This window comes from Lygodium microphyllum, chromosome 14 (assembly GCF_053477565.2).
Source record: "Lygodium microphyllum isolate KBCC chromosome 14, Lygodium_microphyllum_v1.1.10, whole genome shotgun sequence".
In the NCBI taxonomy this organism is placed as follows: domain Eukaryota; kingdom Viridiplantae; phylum Streptophyta; class Polypodiopsida; order Schizaeales; family Lygodiaceae; genus Lygodium; species Lygodium microphyllum.
The window spans coordinates 8,682,427-8,704,486 of NC_141148.1; positions in this window are offsets into that span (position 1 = coordinate 8,682,427).

The window sequence follows — 22,060 nt, forward strand, 5'->3', positions numbered from 1 at the left end:
CTCATGCTTTTGTTCAATTTCCATATACATAACCATATCAAGAATCATGATCTTTTTCTACTTGTCAATTTAATTTCCACATACATAATGATGTCACTGATCATGATCTTTTATTTCTCTTTCTCTTATGCTTGTGTTCAATTTCCACATACTAACGATGTCACTAATCATGATCTTTTATTGCTTGTTAATTCAGGGTTTGGTGCCTACTCTTTTTGAGCTCTCTCTCTCTCACTCTCTCTTTGCACACACACATATGTAGAGAGAGAGAGAGAGAGAGAGAGAGAGTTACAGGATGTATTTTAAATTTCCAAGGTAGATAGGAAAAGAGGCTGCTATAGGTTTTGAGTAGTATGACCCCTATTGACTAGCAAATTTGTGTGGTGGAGATTTTTGGGTTCGAGTTTATGAAATTCAAGAGCAAATAGAGCCTATGTATCCGTCATCCACAATGGCCATGGCATCAATCCCTTGAAGCCACCCAACCGAAGCTCTTCTCTATGTTTCGAATCATCATCTTCTACAAGACCGTGAGCATGGACACTTGCAAGCTAGCATTTGTTGTGCTAGGCATTGCCTTCTCCAAAGTGGCCTACCTCTACCAATTAAAGGGGCTCCTCAATAAGAGCAATGTCATCATTCAAGGTGTCCTCAACCTTGTCACATTGGCTGCCATGTTAAGCATAGTGCTTGCTATTGCTAGAAATGCGAGTCCAAGTATATTTAGAATAGTAAGTGACCTATTTCTTCCTCTTTCTCTTTTTCTTCTTCTTCTCTCTCTCTCTCTAGAAGCAATGGAATATTGTTTTCAAAAATCTTTCTTTGAGACGTTTCAAGTTGATTGCAAAGTATGTCATGTTATCCTAATGAGCCTTTTGGCCATAAGTGTAACTTTTTAGCACAAAAGGTGGATTGGATTTGATTTTGGGAAATAATTTTGTGTGTGTGGATTCCATTTCCATGATTAGAGCTTTATGTATATCCACTCAGGTTAACCATCATTATGGCACAAGAGCATCCCAGCAAATAACTCTACTTATGGAAATAAGAGCACGTGATGTGGAGTTGGATACATCCTAGTAAGCAATTATGTGCATGATAGTGGGAGCATATGGAAGTACTTAAATTTAACATGCTTGATTAAGTAGATTTTATGGTTTTAATGAGGGAGCAATGTTTAGATTTTATATTCAATGGTAGTTAAGTTTTAGAATGATTGATGTGCATCCACAATATAAGGTTGTATAACCAATTATTTATTATTAGTTCCATGTGAGATGGACACACACTTGTGTGTGCATACACATAGTTATATGTACTTTCATATGGTCTTTTTGTCATGCCTAGTGTTTAATCAAATATGAAAGGTGCAGCAAAAGCGGAAGCACAAGCAAAAGCAAGAGCGGAATCAAGAGAGAAGCAAGAAGAGAGAGACTAATTTGTGGAAACTCCAATAATCACAATGTGTAACCTGCCTTCCCTTATTCTATTGTTATACTAATAATAAAGAATAAAGTGACAGTGACGGGTGGCTGTCACATGTAGTGTATAAGTGTAGGGTGATAAGTACAAGTAAATATATGTAGCTAGACATAGGTGGCCTTTAATCCCCCCTAACCTCCCACTTAAAGGTGAATGTGCCCAAGTGTGGAGAAAACAAGAAAAAATGTGACAATGTATAAAGTGTATATGGAAGTACAATAAGATAAGGAATAGACATTATCTCATCCTATGCCCATCATCTTCTTAAGGAAGGCATCATGCTTCATTAGGAGACTTTTAGTGAGCAAATTTGCTGGATTCTCAATCATTAATTGAATCCTAACGAGCTCTATCTACTTGTCCTCGACAATCACCTCTCTAATGAAATGATAATAGATCTCAATGTGCTTGGTCTTCACATGAAATATCGGATTTCATGCCAACTAAATGGCACTCATAGAGTTTGAATGCAATTTAGAAGTTATAGTTGTATCAAGATCTATCACTAGACAGCCTAACCATAAGGCCTAATTGCAAACCTCTGTGTGGCTACAATGTACTCAGTCTTGATAGTAGACAAGGCCATGTGTTTCTACACCTTGGATATCTAAGAGATAACACCTTTGGCAAAGGTAAAGACATAGCTAGACTTCGTACTATCTACATATCCTGCATAATCAAAGTTCGTGTAGCCCATGACTCCAATATCCTAGCCACCGTAACAAATGCATATATATGTAGTGCCCTTAAGGTATCTCATGATACCTTTTATGATATCCCAATGTTGCCTACTAGGTGTTGCCATATAATGAGCCATAATTCCCATTATAAATACTATGTCAGGTCTAGTGGCTATCACGGCATACATCAATACTATGTGTTCCCTACCCTCTTCCTTAAAGCCCTTAAGCTGATATATATGAATGTCCCTATGCAAGTCCCCATGAAGAAAAGTTATTTTCACATCCATCTAGTACAAGTTTAGATCCATTTTGTGCAACCAAGGCCAATACCAAGTGTAGGGTAGTCATCTTGACCACAAGAGAGAATATCTCATTAAAATTAACTCCCTTTTCTTGGTTAAAACCATTAGCAACCAATTTGGTCTTATATATCTCTCTATCCAACATCATGATCCTACTCAACATGCAAATCTTGGGTCACTACATTATCAATAGCTACAACAAGCTATCTTAACTAGGTTTGGTTATATTGTAACAGGAGGCTCCTCCTAAAAGATTGCCCTATGTAACTCAATCACCTACTTTGACCTCATATGCATCTTTTTCTCGTAGAATATAACATCATGGCTATGGGGATAACCTTCTGAGCATGCAGATCCTAAGGGCAATAGCCCATCTCACCTACATCACCATATCCAAGAAAGATGCATTTGACGAACTTCAGGTTCAACTTATTGCGCTTGTCTTTGGGAATATGGCAGAAAGCCTCACATCCAAAGATTCGCAAGTGTGCATGCATGAGAGGTTTACCAAATCATACCTCCTCTATAACTCTACCACCAAGAGCAATGTTGCACGGTAATCTATTTATGAGATGCACAGTAGTGGTAACTATCTCAGCCCAAAAGTATTGTGATAAGCATGTGTGACTAAGCATACTACAGACTCTTTCCTAAATAGTCCTATTTATGCGCTTTGCAATACCATTTTGGGGTTGGATGTATGGGGTAGTCAATAGATGCTTAATACCCCTCTCATCACACAAAGCTACTCAAATACCTTAGAGATATATTCACCCCTATTGTCAAACCATAAGCATTTTAGCCTACACCAAGACTAGTTCTCAACCATAGTAAAAGAACGTTGAAATGTAGGCAAAACATTTGATTTTTGCTTAGTAGGATATGCCCAAATCTTATGTGAATAGTCATCTATGAATGTAACAAAGTACTTCTTGCCACCTAATGATTGATAGGGCATGGAACCACAAACATCTAGATGCATAAGAGCTGATGCCTCACCCATGCACATAGAACCAATGTTTTTATGAGAGCTGTGTGTTTGCTTGCTATAAAGATAATGATCACATGAATCAAAACATGAGTAATCAAGATGCATAAGATATTGCAAATGAGTAAGTACTTTCATTTCTTTTAGGGGCGCATGCACAAGACAGTGATGCTTTCGATCTTTTATATACTCATGCATGGATTAAGCAACTAGCCAATACCTTCTTTAAGTGCCAATATCCTAATTTTGTAGATAGTAAATCAATCGCAGCCAAAACATGGTCAACAAAACTAGAGACAAGCAAGGGATAGAGGTTGTTAACCTTCGCATATCTAGTAAAAACAAGATTACCATGAGTGATCTTCCATGTAGAGTCACCAAAAGATACATGGTACTTATCATCATCCAGCTATCTAGCTAAGATAAAGCTTTTATATAAAGTTGGGACATGATGTACATCATGAATCACAAAAGAATAACGATGTGGGGTAACATGGAATGAAGCTCTTGAATCAAGAACCCAACACTAGAGTAAGAAGACGGAGAATCAATCAATTGAGTAGCATCAAGTGATCAAGAAGTAAGTATGTAATCATTGAAACTATACTCCAACACATTTATCTCCTTTATCTTCACACTAGACTTAGAAGCAATGTTGAAATCACTAGAAGATTCGGCATTATCCTACACTTTTCCTGTGCCTTTTTTATTGCACTACGATCATCGTGTAGTTCATGGCACTATGATCGAATGTGACTCTACTATCCACAATAATGACATGTCAAAGAGGAATTATGACCATGGGATTGTCCATTTCCACCATTTTTGCCTCTCACTATAAGTGCATGAGAAGTGTGAGCTGTATCAATATTTTTCCTATTTACTTATTTTATGAGCAAAGTTCTCTCTATATAGTTGCATTTAAAATCATCTACAAGAGGATTAGCACTCACTACAATACAAAATGTATCCCATGACTCTAGTAGTGTGACAAGCAAGAACAAAGACTTTATGTCATCCTTAAACTAAATGCCCTAAGAGATAAGCTAGTTGAAAATAGAGCAAAACTCATTCAAATGAGCAGTCTTAGGGATGTCCTCCTTCATGCACAGGTCCGTAAGCTTTTCAACCAATACAATTGAGATGCGAGACTTTGCTTGTCATAAAGATCACATATCTTCTTCCATAAATATGCAGCACCATCAATTGAAATAACATTGAAGTACACTTGCTAGATAAAGACGATATGATAGTAGACTTGCATAACTCATCAAGCTCATCCCAATCATTTCTATTCCAATTTTTTGGCTTTATGCCCTTGGCTTAACTTGTTTCTTTTGGACCAATACATACTATATTTGCATCTTCTTGGAAGTTGTTACTATCCAACTTGTCAGTGTTGAAAATAGCATTGTCATTAGATGCATTTGAAGTACTTACCATTATTTTTGTAAAGGACTACAAAGAACAAGAGTATGGGCTGATGTAATTACAGTAAACAACCCCAAAATTGAGCCAAATTTGAGGGCAAGAAGTGGGGAACTAAAGACTATATAACTGTCTACAACCAGTAGGCACTAAAATACTCGAGCAAAGCATCTACTCTAAAAGAAAATGCTTACAAACAATTTTCATCATTTCTATCCATAAACCTACAATAAATGACTATACATTTGTAGGCAACTGATGAAAGGAGATAGCAATCAGGATATATAAAATGTAACTAGCATGTAGCAACTAAGTACTAAGAACTATCAAAATATACATGGTGTCAAATACATAGATTATTACAACAATGTGGATTAAGCATGTATCTACCATTGACAACCCATTGACAATGATAGGTACAAGGTATCCAACTTCAAAAGCAAATTACCCCACAATCATAAATCTCAATTATGAATAGTGTAGCATAAACCAAAAGAGCATGAAGAGTCTCAACTAAGCTCTACAATGCAAATACAAATGGCTCCCATTATAAGTGAATCCAAAATGCCCAAGAGCATAACAAGGCTCAATCCATCAAGCACATCACATTTGGGTGCCCAAAGTACAAGATCTATATATCCAGGAGATATACATTCAATGAGTCTTCAGCTTGTAACTAGAAAACCATTGAAGCAACCTCTAAAGCAATAAGACACTATAAGAAGTATGTAACAACCAAGCTCAAGAACACAATAATGCTACTGGTTTATCTACTACTATTGTTGGTTAGATCATCCCCACAAGAGAGCATCAAGTATTTGTCCAAGTGCTAGGAGGCAATGGCCAAGTGAAATGGTAGTTTCAAATGGAATGGAGAGACTTGCAAAATAGGTGTAGCATGCATGTTTAATGTTAATCCATGTACTAGTTGCGCTTAAGCTCAAGAGTACTTAGTAGCAGTTAATGTATCCCAATGAGGTCCTAGAACAAGCTCTGCTAAGCCTTGAACAAGTTGAAGGTCAATGCATAACTTAGGAGTGTTTGGAGTGAGCTACGTGGGAAGCTACAAGCAAGCTCTTCTTCTCGAGTTGAATGTAATATGAATGAGGCTCCTTGAATGTTGCTCTGATACCAGTTGAAAGGTGGAGTGGAAGTGGAAGCATAAGTGGAAAAAAGAGCTATAGAGGTTCAAGCAAAGAAGAGAGAGACTAGTGTGTGGGAACTCCAACAATCACAATGTGTAACCTACCTTCCCTTATTCTATTGTCATAGTAAGAATTAAAAATAAAGTGGCAATGACAGGCAAGTGCCACCTACGATCTACAAGTATGTGGATAGTAAGTACAAGTAAATGTTGGCAGCTAGACACAAGAAGCCCCCAACAAGATTTGCCATTTACTTTTCAACAAATTGTTCTCTTTAATTTTAAGTGTGATGGTCTAACTATGGGTACATAAGTAAAGTTCTTGCTGCCCAATAACTCTTGCACTTAGAAAAATGCGAGGTTGTGCTCTTTGTTCAGATTTTGTCTCCCATATGTATATTTCTTTTCATGCTTCAAGGCTAATTCACAAATGTTCATATTATACAACTTGCATGCAAGGCAATCAACCCTACTATTGGATAAGAGAGAGAGTTGCAAGTATTCGTATTGTGCAACTTACATGCAAAACACTCCACCTCCACCTCACCATTCCATGTAGAGAGAGTAAAGTTTTATTAATGTCCCCTAAGAGAACTCAAAGAGAGAGAGAGAGAGAGAGAGAGAGAGAGAGTGTGTGTGTGTGTGTGTGTGTGCACGCACATGTGTGTTTATTAACATGTTGCTATGTGGCTATTGGAGCTAGGAACTATGGCCTTACCATGCATATGTTGTGTAGATAGATTGATTTTAGGCATATGTGATAAAAGGAGAGGCACAAGGATGAATGATGAGTGCCAAATAAGACAGTGTGCTATTTGTGGGAGCTTTCGCTCAACCGCCAAGACCCATGGACCGCTTATTGTTTCAAGCGTTCCAAGCCGAGCACTAATGGCCACCTCTCACATAGCCGACGCGCCAACCATATCTATGGGTGTAGTGAGCTTACCTCCATGCCGTTCGAGTTACCTCCTCTCCCGCGCACTCCGGTAGCTCCACGATCCAAGTGCAAGCTTCAAGCAAGCTCCAATCTCGAGCTCCACACTCCAAGCTCCATTGCTGCGAGCAAGACAAGAGAAGAGAAGAGAATAGAAAGAGAGAGGAGAAGATGGAGAGCTTATTCTCCTCGGTCCCTCACCCTCACACACTCACTCCCTCACACTCTCACACTCCCTCTCTCAAGCACAAGCTTCAAGCAAGCAAGAACAAGAAGAAGAAGAAGAGGAGGAGAGCTACTTTTGGCCACACACAAGAATGAGCTTCTCATTCACTTTTCAACTTTATATACAAAACCCTAAATCCCTTTTGGGCGGTCATCCCCTTTTCCCCTTTTTTACATGGCTGGCCATAGCCTAGGCCCTTTTTCCCATTGTCCTTCTATCTTCCTAGCTTCCTTTCCATCGCCCATCTACATTTACAAATTGCACGGGTGAGAGCTCAGCGCTCTTTTACAAGATTTCAGAGTGCACATTTTTATTTTAAAATGCACCTTTCCCCTTTTGCATTTGCCTTGGACTTTTAAGGTTGCCCTTGCGCTTTTGGCCTTTTCTCCTATTCTTTCTTCAGTCAAGCTACCTTTTTTCCGCCTTTGCCCTATGTCTTTTTTATTTTCTTTTGAGAGAAAGAGAGAGAGACAATGAGACAATGAGATGGAGAATGAGTCATGCACTTGTATTGCACACTTGCTTACACACTTACATCGCAATAGCTAAGTGTAGACATATATACAATAAAGGTGTGGATATGATAGGTCTTGTTAGTGAAGTATCCTCCACATGTTTTAGATCTATCTTATCTAGTTCTCCTAAATATCTACATATTGTTTTCCTATATATTCTCTAAGTACATGTTCATATGACAAGATATCATCATTTTAACAAAATAAAGGTAACTATCCTTAGTTTCTATAACCAAATGAGAGAGAGAGAGAGAGAGAGAGAGAGAGAGAGAGAGAGAGAGAGAGAGTGTGTGTGTGTGTGTGTGTGTGTGTGTGTATGTGTAAAATCAAATTTCAATGTCTTACTTGTTCTTTGGCAAAACATGGATTTTGTTGTGAGAATGAGAGAGGATGGTGTGTTGCTTATATACTACAAGTAGTGGGTTCAATGTTTAGGCAAGAAGCAAACTTATTAAAGATTGGTGATTTAAGGCTAGAAGTCAAGTCATGCATTAAAAAATAGATATATTAGATAGATATGTATGAGCATAGACTTGACACATTGGTTCATGCATACCTAAGAAGGTGTTTTTAGAGAGAGAGAGAGAGAGAGAGAGAGAGAGGGGGGGGGGGGGGGTAAACAACATTGCTTTACAAGTACCCTAATGACACACTCTTGCATGGGTCCTAGCACCACAGACTGCTAGTTATATATTATATTAGAAATGGTTACCACCTAGATGTTTCAAACATTTTCTAGATATTCTTAGATAGTAATGACAAACCCATTTCAAAAGTCTTTTAGCTCAATTTTCAAGCAACCCCATTAATTACATCCATCCTAAATTCTCATCTTCTTCTATGCAACATTGGCTTGCCTATAATGGCCATGGAAGCCCAAGGCTACAAGGATATGGGGGCATGTGGTGCTTTCAAACCTGCATTCATGAAGTGGAAAAGTGATTAAATCCTTGCTGAGATGTTCAATTTCTATTGCTTGCAAAAATACATCGAAAAACTCAACTTTTTGAAAAAGTTTTGAGTTGGGTAGCCTACATGTATCACAAATAGCACTATACAATTGTATTTTGCAAGAATTGATCCGTGACAAGTGCATACTAAACTAATTACATTTATTAATGGAACCAACTTCACTAAGAAGAACATTGTCAAAAAGCCCATGGCTTCCTTTCAATACAACATAGATTTTCTAACATAAATGCTGAGCCACTAGACACAAGGATTATCACTTACAGTGGTCATTCACTTGACCAACCCCTAGAAGCCCATGGCTACGTGGGGAGCCATTTGGATGATTATCAACTAGGATTATATCCCATTGGGGCAAGTGGAATATTTGGTCCATAAGATCTCCAAGATCTAGGCAAGGCCCGTTTAGAAATTATGGACAAACAATTGACATCCAACCGAGGAGCCCCTTTATGGACAACCTTCACTCACACCACTACCAATACCACCACCACCACAATGTCCTCCACCACCAGCATCTCCTTCTCCTCTCCTCATTAATACCACCACTACTCCTCCCCATCTATCTCTTTCTCTTCCCCAACTCTCAATCCTCTCTCTCTCTCTCATAAGTTGGGAATTAGTCACCACCACCAACATCTCCTTCTCCTCAATACCACCACAACCATCTCTTTTTCTCCCCCCAACTCTCTCATTCACCAACTCTCTCTCTCTCCAATTCTTGTTGTCCCTCCTCTCTAATTGTCTCTCTCTCATCGAGGATTCAAACTCCCATACTATCTTTTTCTCTTCTCCAATATACTCTCTCTCTCTCTCTCTCTCTCTCTCTCTCTCTCTCTCTCTCTCTCTCTCTCTCTCTCTCTCTCTCTCTCTCTCTCTCTCTCTCTCTCTCTCTCTGTGTGTCTCTCTCTCTCACATACATTAATTGCTTTACCTCACTTAATGGTAGCTTGTATGCTCATTTTTTATATGTATATATAGTAGTAGTAGTTCAAGTGCACATAACATACTTGTGTGTGCGTGCGTGCGTGCGCGTGCGGGTGTGTGTGTGTGTGTGTGTGAAGAATTGTTTTAATGAAGTTGTGTGAAGATTTCTTTGTTGTGGGTATATAAAAGATGGTTGTTGATGATGCAAGATAGATTTTCTTGCAGCAGAAACCCTATTTCCTTGGTTTTCCTTTTGGGGCTCCATGTTTTTGGTGCGTAGCCAAGAAAAACTGCCATCAACAAGCATTAGAAGTGGCTGAAAGTGAAGGAAATGGCATTGCGAAGAAGAGAAGAATTCAATGGATGCTTGCAAAGTTCCTCCAACCTCACTAAAGAATTAGAGATTTTTATTTCCAAAGCCATTGTCCACAAGAAGTTCATCCCACAATGGTGGAAACATATTACCATCATGATGCATGCTCTAGGTGATGGACTATTTTCTCTCCCTGTTGAAGCAACAAAGACGTGCATCTTGGTAGAAAATTGTTTGGGAACAAGCTGAAGTGCAAAAACAGAGAGAATGACCATCCATGGAAGATTTGGCATTCATTGAGAAGTTTCCAGACATTATGAAGTGGAAGTTCATGAAAAAACTTTAGGAATCATGGTCAATGGAGGTTCATGAAAACAAGAAAGAAAAGAGTTGGAATTTGTTCGTGGATGCTCAACAGCAAGACATGTGGGATGCATGGTGCACTGATAATCTCCTATTTGTCCAATTAGCAACCCATTAGAAGTTGGTGGATAGAGTGTTCTTCATAACATACACTATTGAAGTTGGTGGATAGAGTGTTCTTCATAACTCTTTCTTCTAAGGATCGTTGTTGTGCAACAACGATCCTTAGAAGAAAGAGTTTTGATACCTTCAGAACAGAATATCTTCCCCTCTATAGCGAACTGAAAGCCAAATTCTGAGACATAGAAAAGCACGAAGTAGAAGAGATGCTGGCCAAAGAGTTCTCCAGAGAGACTGAAATCTCCCTGATTCTGTTCTGTTGAGTACTGACCAACTGGGTGGAGCCAACTCCCTGATGAATGATGCAATCAAGAGGGAAGCACTAGAACGAGTCCAGAGGTATGTGAGAAGAGAGAAGGCAAAAATCAAGGCTGAGAACAAGCTTGCAGCAGAAGCCTCCTTTAATGCCCTAAAAGCACTCTTTATGGAAGTCCCCATGACGACTCAAGGTCCCCTTCCTAGTCAAATCCGTCCTAGAAATATTGATGATATGCCATAGAATGTAGTCCCATTGCCCATTTTTAAGGGAGAGTACAATGAAGATCTTGATCTTCATGTAGCAGAGTTTATGGTAGCATGTGTGGCTAACAATGCCAGAACCCTTGAACATTGGTTAGCAATATTCCCCGCCACTTTTAAAGGCACAATGTTTTAGTGGTATGAGAGACAAGCAGTAGGAAATTTTGGCACATGGGACTTGGCCTTCCTCACTAAATTCATGCATGAAGGTTTTGAAGAGCAAATGAGAGAGGAGTTCATGAATCTAAGTCAATCCTCTAGTGAATGAGTCGAAGCTTATGTCTCGTGAATGGAATCCATACTGAAGAGATGGACCAACCATCATTTGGATGAAGGCATCCAGAAGGGGGTTTTTCTTAGAGACTTGCAACCAAAAGTTCGCAAGTTTATGAAATTGAGAAGATCGGTCAATCTACAAGTTGCAGTGGAAGGTGCAAGACTGTATGATGAAGTTGAAGCAAGGTTGTTAATGACCTCAGGAAGAGGAGTCTTACCTCCTCTTATGCCAAGAATTGTATACCCACACCAAATGCAGTCCCATGGATAGTTCCCTACCCCTACCCCCATATGCAAACAATGCCATTGTAAAGTGCACCTAATCCACAGTGACCGCAGATGACAATGTCTCAAATGATGGTTCAACCATAACAACAATGGTCTCAAACAGTTTCCCCAAAGGCGATTCAACAATAGTGGAATCCTACCCATTGGAATCAACAACCCCAAGTCTCAACAGGAGCTCTAAATTAGAACCAGAATAGAGAACCCTCTGGATCAACCCAACGAGTGTATGCAGTGATTATAGAAGCTTTCCAAAACCCTACTATAAGTAGTCAAAGAGGTAAAAATTTGAAGGACTACTTGTCCAATTCAGTTGCAAGTATCAAGAAGGAGCTTATGGATGTGATTATAGAATAGCTATTGATGCTAAAGGTGAATACCACCAATATATTCACTCATGCAAGAGATGGGAGAGATGTGATGCATTCTAATACATGGTGTGGAAAGTGCCATCAAGCGAGACATTTAGCTATTGAATGTACTCAAAAACCAACCATCCATGGGACCTTCTGTTCATACTGTTTGAGGAAGAACCATACAGAAGATATATGCTCTTTGAAGAAAGAGATACACGAAAGAAGAAAGAAAGATGAAGACGCAAGATTTAACCTGTTGGAATCCAAAATGACAACGAAGGACATTAGACCAAAGCCTAGGGAGTTTGGTCCTAATTTCGGTCCAAGGAGGTTTCCCTCTCAAAGTTACAAAGGACGAAAGTTTGGCGGTGGCCATAGATTAGAAGTGGAGTGTTATAGATGTGGAGAAAAGGATCATATCTCACCGAGCCGTCCAAACCCTAGAAGATCTATGGACTATAATCCCTTATGCCATCAATGCAAGGGAGAAGGCCACACTGCAAAAGATTGTCCAAGTCGAGCTCCTGTGAAAGCTACTCTTGATACCCAATAGAAGACCCAAGAACTTGCTTCCAGTTTGGTGGAATTAGAAGTGGCCATAATAACACATGCAAAGAAATGAGAACCCATAGTTCCAAAAGAAGACATTCTCTCTGCCAAGACTGTGAAGTTCAACCTTCATGAGGAAAAACAAAACATTGCAGCACAGAACAATGTGCTATAAAACACTACAGAGCCACTGAGAGCTATAGAGTCAGTTGCAAAGACAGGACCAGAGGTCTAAGAGATAGAGGATGTTGAAGTACTTCCTCAAGGAGAAGAGGCACATATGTTACTACTCATAGAAGAAAAAGGGAAGATAAAAGTGGGTGTGGCCCCATTCCCTAGCCGGTTGGAGAAGCTTGTGTATCTTATCAAAGAATATGACTTGGTTAAAGACCTAGACACTTTTAAACCTAACCTAACATTTCAACAGTTGCTGATGTTGTCTCCTAGCTATCGAAAGAAATTCAAAAGCATACTGACAAGAAGAAGAGGCCTAAAAATTGCTCCCTCTGTGGCAACTAGATCCAACAGAGCCCCAGAACCTGTGAAGGAAGTGGATGTGGCTAACACCTTCCTAGATCTTGGAACCCCAAAGATTGGCATACCTATTGAAGGGTGCTTTATAACAGACACATTGATTGATGGAGGCTCATCAGTGAACATATTGACAGATGTGACAATGAAGGATCTAGGCTTGTAAGGAATGCAACCTATGCAATGGCTTATCAGATCAAGCCTTTGGGCATTCTCCCATATGTAAAGACAATCCTTGTACGAAGAGATTATTGGATGACATATCTGGTGGTCAAACCAAATTCCTACGGGATCTCATACCCTCTGTTGTTAGGAAGACCTTGGCTTTTTGAAGCAAGAGCAAGGACGGATTGGTTCAAAGGAAACCTAACCCTAAGGTAGAGGACCCAATAAGGTGGTGTTGAAGTTGTATGGATCGCAAAAAGGTAATGGATCCACTTCCATCGAAGTCGTAATAGACTCCTCCAATGAAGTAACAGATGGTACATCAGGAGACGCAGAGGCCTTTAAACAGATCTTTCCTAAGAAAATAGAGGCATAGTCCTTAATAGTGGGCTTACTATTGACAAAGCCAACTGTTGAAGGAAGCAAAGTCTTTGTCAGTGGGTGAATACCTCCTGGCCTGAACCCAAATTAGCTTCTAAAATTACCTCCTAGCTTGAACCCGAATTGACTTCTGAAATTACCTCCTCTAACAGCAAGATATAAGCATGGACGTATTGTTCTCTGTGTTACATGGCAATCACACAGAGATAGAGACATAAACAGAAGCAGATGCAAAAGACATAGCAAAGAGCTTATTCGTCTCTTACACCCCCACAGAGGCAGAAACAGAATTTGAGGAGAACGAAAGTGATAATGCAGAAGAAGATTATTAAAGCAAGCTAGAAGAGTATATCCTACTCGCAGAAGGCAGAGATGAGGAAGAAGTGGCAGAAGTTCCTGAAGCCTCAAAAGCAGATCCCTTTCTATTAGATAGAATGACTATGGTACCTTTTGGACTAATTAATGAGTCACGTCATAAGCAAAGTCTCTATAAGAAAGAGATAAAGAAGAATAGGCCTTCCTTCAACAGTGGCTCTTGTCGCCCAAAGTTACCCTTCCTAAGAGAAGATGATGATGATGCACCTTGCCAATAACCCCTAGTTTGCCAGCTTAAACAGAACGTAGAAGGTTCCTGTTATGTGACATTCTTGGATGCATGCTCAAAAGATGAGTCCTTGAGCCAAGAAATAACTCATCCTCAAACCAAAACTGAAACAACTCTAATACCCTTTTAGCTTTCCAAAGAGTGAGCTAAGCCTCCATTAAAAGAGGACATTAGTTTCAGTGAATCATCGAAAGAAGAGACCACTCCCTTGAAGGAGTTGGATTTCTACCCAGAAGCAGTCCGTGGTACATTCATCCATGAAGTGAAATGAGAAAAGCAACTAATGTTCATGGATGCTAAAGGGATTAAACATCACTTGAAAGTGGGTATCAATCTTCCAGATGAAGAATTATTTGTCATTGGAGACCTATTGAAGGAGAACTTAGATGTGTTTGCATAGTCATACAAATATCTAAAGGGGATTGATCCCACAATATGCCAACATCACATTGACCTAGAACTTGATGCCAAACTTGTGGAGGCAAAGATAGAGGAGTATGAATCTAAATTACTCTGCCCTAGTGAAGGCCGAATTACTGAAGCTCCTTGAAGCTGACTTCATCTATCCAGTTGCCAATAGTGAATGGGTTTCACCCATTGTGGTAGTACCAAAAAATAATGGAAAGCTATGAATATGTGTGGACTTACGAAAGTTGAATTCCAAGACGAAGAAGGATCATTTTCCTATCCCGAGTCACAGACCAACTATTGGACATAGTGGCAGGCCATGAAATTTATTCCCTCTTGGATGGATTCCGTGGATACAATGAAGTCCAAATTGCAGAAGAAGATCAATCCAAAATGACCTTCACAATAGAATGGAGAACCTATGCTTATAGAGTGATGTTGTTTGGGCTCTATAATGCTCTTACTACTTTTCAACAAGTGATGATGGCTGCTTTCTAGAACCATCTACATGACTTCATTGAGGTGTATCTTGATGACTTCTATGTTCATAGCCTAATTCGTGAGCATTGGGGATACCTAGATGACATATGTCAAGAGTATGGGATTTCCCTCAACCCTGACAAATGTGTCTTTGGTATGTCATCTCAGGAGTTCTTCTAGGCCATATTGTCTTTGCGCAAGGGATAGCAATAGATCTTACCAAGATTGAGAAGATTACCACCTTAATAGCCCTAAGGAACCTTAAATAATTGATGTGATTCCTTGGCCATGTGGGCTATTACAAAAGATTCATTGCGCACTTTGCGACAAAGGCAACCCCTTTGCACAAACTCCTAAGAAAAGATACAGAGTTCACATAGACCAATGATTGTGATGAGGCAGTTAACATCCTGAAACAATGCTTAATTGAAGCACCTATTCTGCACCCTCCTGATTGGATGAAAGAGTTTCATGTGCACACTGATGCATCAATTGAAGGCCTAGGTGCAGTATTATGCCAAAAGGGCCCCTTGAAGTTAGATCAACCTATCTATTATGTAAGTCGAAAAGTAACCGACCAAGAAAGGAACTATATCATGACAGAGCTTGAGTGCCTAGCAATGGTGTTTGCTTTGGAGAAGTTCTGACACTCCTTCTTGATGAGCAAGGCTGATGTGAAGGAAAACTGATGAGACGGCTCCTTCTATTTCAAGAGTTTGACTTTGAAGCGGTTACCAAACCTGGTCACTCTCATGTCCAGGTTGATCATCAGTCGCGAATCCCTCAAAGTGATGACGAAGAAGAGTAGGATGATCCAGATCTCCCTGATGCTTTTTTGTTTCTAGTCGAAACAGTTACCCCATGGTACACAAACATAGCCAACCTCCTGACAACCCAACAATATCCCCTAAGTATCTCGAGCCGTGAGAAGAAGAAGTTTCTGTTGGAATCAACCCCTACACCCAGTTAGGCAGTGCTCTGTACAAGAAAGGAAAAGACAAAGTCTTGCAAAGATGTGTTGTAGGAGAAGAGATTGGCATAGTATTGAAAGCATGTCATGACGAGCCATGTGGTGGACACTTCGTGGGAGAAGTGATAGCTAGAAAGGCCTTACTTGTAGGATATTGGTGGTCGACCCTCCACAAGGATGCCTATGACTACTGCAAATGTTGTGATGCCTGTCGGTGTGAGTGGGAAAGCCTACCAAATCTAGCACTATGCCCTAGCAACCTATCATTTCCCTCAAGGCATTCGAGAAGTGGAGAATTGATTTTGTGGGTCCCATGGATCTGCCAACCAGAAGGAAACAAAATAGATACATCTTGGTCTGTACAGACTATGTAACCAAGTGGTGTGAAGCTAAATCTCTGAAGTGGGAGGATTGGTAACTGCATGGCCCTATTCTTGTACGAGAACATCATCACCTTTTTGGCAGTCCTCTAGAGCTCCTCAGTGATGACCGAGGTACTCATTTCCTCAACAAGATCATGGAAGAATTGATAGAACAGTAGAAGATTTGCCATCGTAAGTCCACACCATATTACCCTAGAGCCAATGGCCAAGTCAAAGTTACTAACCATATCCTTTGCTTGATTTTGACACGAACGATTACTGCACATCGTTATGATTGGGACGACCGACTTACATAGGCTCTTTGGGCGTACAAAACCTCCCATAAGGCTGCTACATCCCTTTCCAATTGGATGGAACAGATGTTGTCTTCCCTGTTGAACTTGAGCTACCCTCTTTACAATGGCTATCAAGGAATGCTTGGGAGATGACGAGTCATTGCAATGCCGTCTCTTGCATCCGAAATGTCTCGATGAGACTCGCAGAATGGCCTTGCAATGAATGGAAGCCACGCAAGCTCGTAGGAAGGCCTATCATGACAACTTCATCAAGTCAAAGGAGTTCAAGGAAGGAGACTTAGTCCTAGCCTATGATTCGCGATTTGGCAAGTTTCCAGGCAAGCTTCAACAATGCTAGATGGGCCCTTATAAGATATTTGCTGTCAATCCTAATGACTCATCCAGACACTCGACGCTTCGGATGATCCCTTCCTGATTAATGGCTACCACCTCAAGAAGTATTACCCTCCTTGGGGATCCTCACAATCATCATCAATAGCCTCCTCGTTCCTTGCACAATGGTGGATACGGCTTTACCTAATACTCATGATAACCCTGCTGATCCTAATGACATGGTTTTGTTCTATTAGCCCCTTGCAGCCACTTTCCCCTCCTCCTTGGCTTCCTTTTCAATTGATGCAGCAAAGGTGGCGAGGTTGGTTCTGATACATGGTGTTCCTGCCATTCTACTCTTCAAGAAAAAAAAATCGATCATGGGAGAAAAGGGCTTTGGTCCCTATCATGCCGAAAAGGAAGCAATTCCTTGTCATAATAAGCCTCATTCCAAGAAAAGGTGGCACGTACCCTTGGATGGGAAGCTGATTGTGGAAAATGTGGTAACACGCTGCAGTCCATGAACGTCGAATCTCTAGCCAAACTCTTGCATAAGAAGTTTTCGAGCGGCCTCCGTTGGTGCACTGAATCTTGTAACCTCATCAGTGCTTTGGATTCCTACAACTGACTAAGTTTCCAACCTATAATCCAAGCACTGAATTTGTGGCCTCTTCATCAACCAATCCACGTTGACATCATCAACCAGACGAAGTTGATATTCATCGACAAACCTAGATTGATGTGAGCTTGCATCCGATCCAGATGGGGATGTGAGTATGGGTTGCCCTCTATATTTATCAACCAAGCATGCAATAGAGGGTGGGGTGAGTGACCAGTCCTTGCCCTTTATATCCAACAGAGAGAGCTGAGATGTGTGAATGGAGAGTTGCATGCATGGGATGGGTCTCTCAATGCACAAAGCACAAAATTGTTCATGTGCATGACATTATAAGGCTTCATGGCCTTTCTTCTCGCACTGTATGTTAGCACATGGTAGGATGCACAGTTGCACCATCAATTGCGTACAAGGTATATACTCTCGGCACAAGTGATAGTGAGGATTACATCAATGGGTTTCAAGAACGGTTTGCCTCTTGTATCTATTAACAGAGCATGAGACAGAGGAGGGGGGGGGTTGAGCGTAATTGATGTTTCCTCAAACAATTATTGAGAGTCGCGGATTGAGGGACGTTATGACACTCGGCATCTGGTGTGGGATTGGGTTTTCATCATTATTCAAATCGAGCGATGTTTGTTGTGGGGCGAGTGATTGTTCTTTCATTCCACTGAGTTGAGTGCAATATCCTTCACTATCGATGATTTCCCACGATTCCCTCTGTAGAGATGCCTCCTTGGGTATTGCTGCGTGGTCCTTGCCACATTGTTGAACATGTGTTGTGAAGATACTTTGGTACCTCTTACATTCAACTCCAACACAACACCAGCAACTTCTTGGCAACATGGGCCGAGTTTTTCTAACCCTACACCTTCTGTTTATCATGATGGTCATGTTTTAAGTGTGGGAATGTCCGCGGTTGGTCTAATGTGTGGTCATAGGTCCTTGTTGCTCAGTTCACCCTTCTTGGTAAGGTCTTAAGTGTGGGGACACATCCCTGCATGTCTATGTTGCATACCCTTATGTGTCTACCATGACGTGCTCATGCATGTATGCCATGTCCCTTCCCCACCCACTCGTTCTCCTTTACCCCCTTCCCGAGGCCGTTCCTTCTCCATTTCCCTTTTTTCCTTGTTTTGATGTTTTTCAATGTGAATACATCCTCCATTCACTGGAACCCCCCTCCAACCTTCTAGCCCTACTCGTTCCTTTGACCTGGCCACTTTTCCTTTTTACCGCCCCTTGTTTCGAGCCATGACTCTTGAGTTATTAATTTTTGAAGAATTTTCTATCCCTTTCAGGTGTTTTTTGGACATTTTTCCTTATTATTGCCTATCATTCCGATGTACGGTTTGTCTGTTATTAATATTTCTGTAATTTTGGGTATTCTTGTGTGCGTTTTTTATGGTTTTTCCATTTGAACCTACCTTAATTACCTCCAAATTTAATTTTGATTGCATAGCCCTGTCCGACTTGGTCTCTTGCCTGATTTTCCTTTTTTCCCTCCTAATTTGGTCTACCAATTTTATTTTATTTATTTTTGTGTGTGTTTATATGTTCTTTTTTCTTCTTTTTGCATGTGAACTCCCCATAACGCCCTCGGAACTGCATTTTGACTAGATGACCCTATTCCACTCATGTCCCCTTACATTTTTCCTTCTTCCATGCGAACGTGCTCTCCCATCCCCGGAACCTTGTTCAACCTTTCTCATCTTGTCTATCCTATTCTTGTGGACATTTTCCATGTTCACTTTGTAAGGTTTTGACTGCCACATCTTTTCGTATAAATTTTTCTTCCCCATTTTGGATCTATTTTTTTGGTTTTTTCCATGTGAACAAGCCCTATCTCTATCAAAATGGCATTTTGCTATAATAGGCATATTCAACACATCGTTTCATATATTTTTCCTTTTCTTCGTCTACTTTTTGGAATTAATTTTCGTCTACTTTTGCGTCTCGCCGTCGTGCGAGTTTGTGTGGGAATGCTCTCATTTCTGTCTTTCGATGCGCAGGTCGCGTTCGTTGTCCTGTCATCCTCCATCCCTACACTTGTATGCATCTGCTCCATGTTCTAGGCAATGTAAATTTTTTTACCCCCGCCCTCGCATGAACGTGTGAGACAGGGGACGTATATATATATATATATATATATATATATATATATATATATATATATATATATATATATATATATATATATATATATATATATATATATATATATATATATATATATATAGTATCCCCCTAACTATCTCTCTCGCGTCCCCTCACCTCCTATTTCCCTCTTCTCTCTCTTTCTTTCTCTCTCCCCTCTCTTGCTTCCTCCTCTCTCCTCCTCCCTCCTCTCCCTACTCCTCCTCCCTCCTCTTCTCCTTCCTCCTCCTCCCTTCTCTTCTCTTTCTCCCTCCTTCTCTTCTCTCCTCCTCCTTGGCCGCCCCTTCCTCATCCTCCCTCCTCTTCTCCTTCCTCCTCCTCCTTGGCCGCCCCTTCCTCATCCTCCCTCCTCTTCTCCTCTCTTCTCCCTCCTCTCTTCTCCTCGTCGCCGCCCCAGTGCTTCTACCTACTGCATGGGGCCTCCCTCTCCATGCCGCCCCAGCACCTCCCTCTCTACTGGCCACCGCAGTGCCCTCACAGCTGCCTTGGTACCCTTCGTCACCACCCAACGCAAGTTGTTGCCCCTTTAGCGTGCTTCCTCGCAACTTCCTCCCCAGGCTGCTTCCCCTACTCCTGCCTCTCCTCCCCCTTCCAACGTCTTCCTTGTCGTTTTCACCTCTTCTTCCCCTCCTCCCCTTCACCCCTGCCACCTCCATCTCCGTCACCACCTCCTCCTATCGGCTCCTCCACCTCCTCCTACTCCACCTCCTCCCCCTTTCTTCCCCCCACCCACACAAAAGCCCCCCTTGCCCCCTTCCCCCCACCCATAGAAAAGCCCCCTTTCCCTTCGTAGGTCCCCCTTTCCACCACCCCCGAAGACAAACACCCTTCCCCTCTGCACATGCCCCCCTTCCTACTTGGACCACACCAGGGCTGAAAGATGGAATGCACAATGCAACCATGGAGCCCCAAAAGCAACACCAAGGAAATAGGGTTTCTACTGCAATAAAATTTATATTGTATCATCAACAACCATCTTTTTCATCTTTTATATGTCCAAAACAAAGAAAACAACACAAGGAACAAGAAATCTTCACGCAGCTTCATAAAAAAAATTCTCCCACAGCTTTAACTTTAACAAAATCCATCATATTCTTCATAGAATTCTTTGATAGACATTGAAAACACAAAAGAATACTCCACTTTGAATGGAAAGATATCACGTAGGATTCATCTTCAAAGTTTCCACAACTTTCTCTCACAATCTCTCATAGATAGATACATTGTTTGGCATAAAATTGGCTACCTTTGACTCTCTCTCTCTCTCACAATCAATAGTACATTATCTCCTCACTACAATACTCAATAATCACTCACAACAATCCTTCTTTGGTTGTGGATGTCCCTTCCAAGAGGCGTGCTAATATGAAAGGTCACCAGAGCCACTATAGTGACTCTTCATAGCTCATCACTGTCACTTTATTCCAATCTTCTCTTGAGTCTTTAGCAGCTAATTCTTCCACTTCCTTGAGCTTTTTTGAACTTACATTCACCTCTTTCAAAGGCTAGAAAACTTTCCAAAGTCTCACATGCATTCCACACAACACTTACAAAGGCATACATAATAGAACAGAAAAAGAACAGAGGCTCTATAGAAGCTCGACAAAAAGTATCAGAACCTCATAACTCATACTAAAACCATTTTAAACTATCAAAAACCATTCAATGAGCTTTCAAAAAACCTCAAAATTCATTAATCATTACTTCATGCTTCATACAAAAAAAAAGAAGAACAAAATAGAAGCTAAAGCAAATGATGAGCTAGCTTCTGCTCAAGAACGATTTTCTAATCTTTGTACTCAGATGAAGTAATAGACTAAGATCATTGATACTCAAAAAGTAGAAATTTCTAGTTTGTACACTTAGTTGGCTGACACTCAATCCCAAGTGGTTAATGTGACCGAGGAGAGGGATATATTGTTGAAGGCATCTCAAGAGCTTCAAGCATTGATAGCTGCCCAGATAGAGGAGCTTAAATTAGCAAATACCACCCTAGAACAGAGCAACATTCAAATTCAACAACTTAACGATCAGTTGGTTCAGTCACTTTCTTTTTCATAGAGTCCTAATGTACATCCAGTTCCTTCTTTGTCCCTTGCGGAGTTGGAAGTTCTTCAAAGACAAGCCACATTATGCCCTTTGTTCCAAGCTAAAGTGGAAAGGCTTCAGTCACGCTTTAGTCTCAAGATGGTGGTCTTCATTTGAGTAGTTCCAGGAGTATGTTCCTCTAGACCACTCATTTTTTGTGCACTATCAGCTTTAGAAGTTGGTTTTCTATATTAAGCTCTCAACAATGGATCTATCTCTTCCAGAGGATGGATGGAGTGGAGCCTGGTCTTCTAACTTGTTGATTGAAGTCATTCGAATGGTTTTTGAAG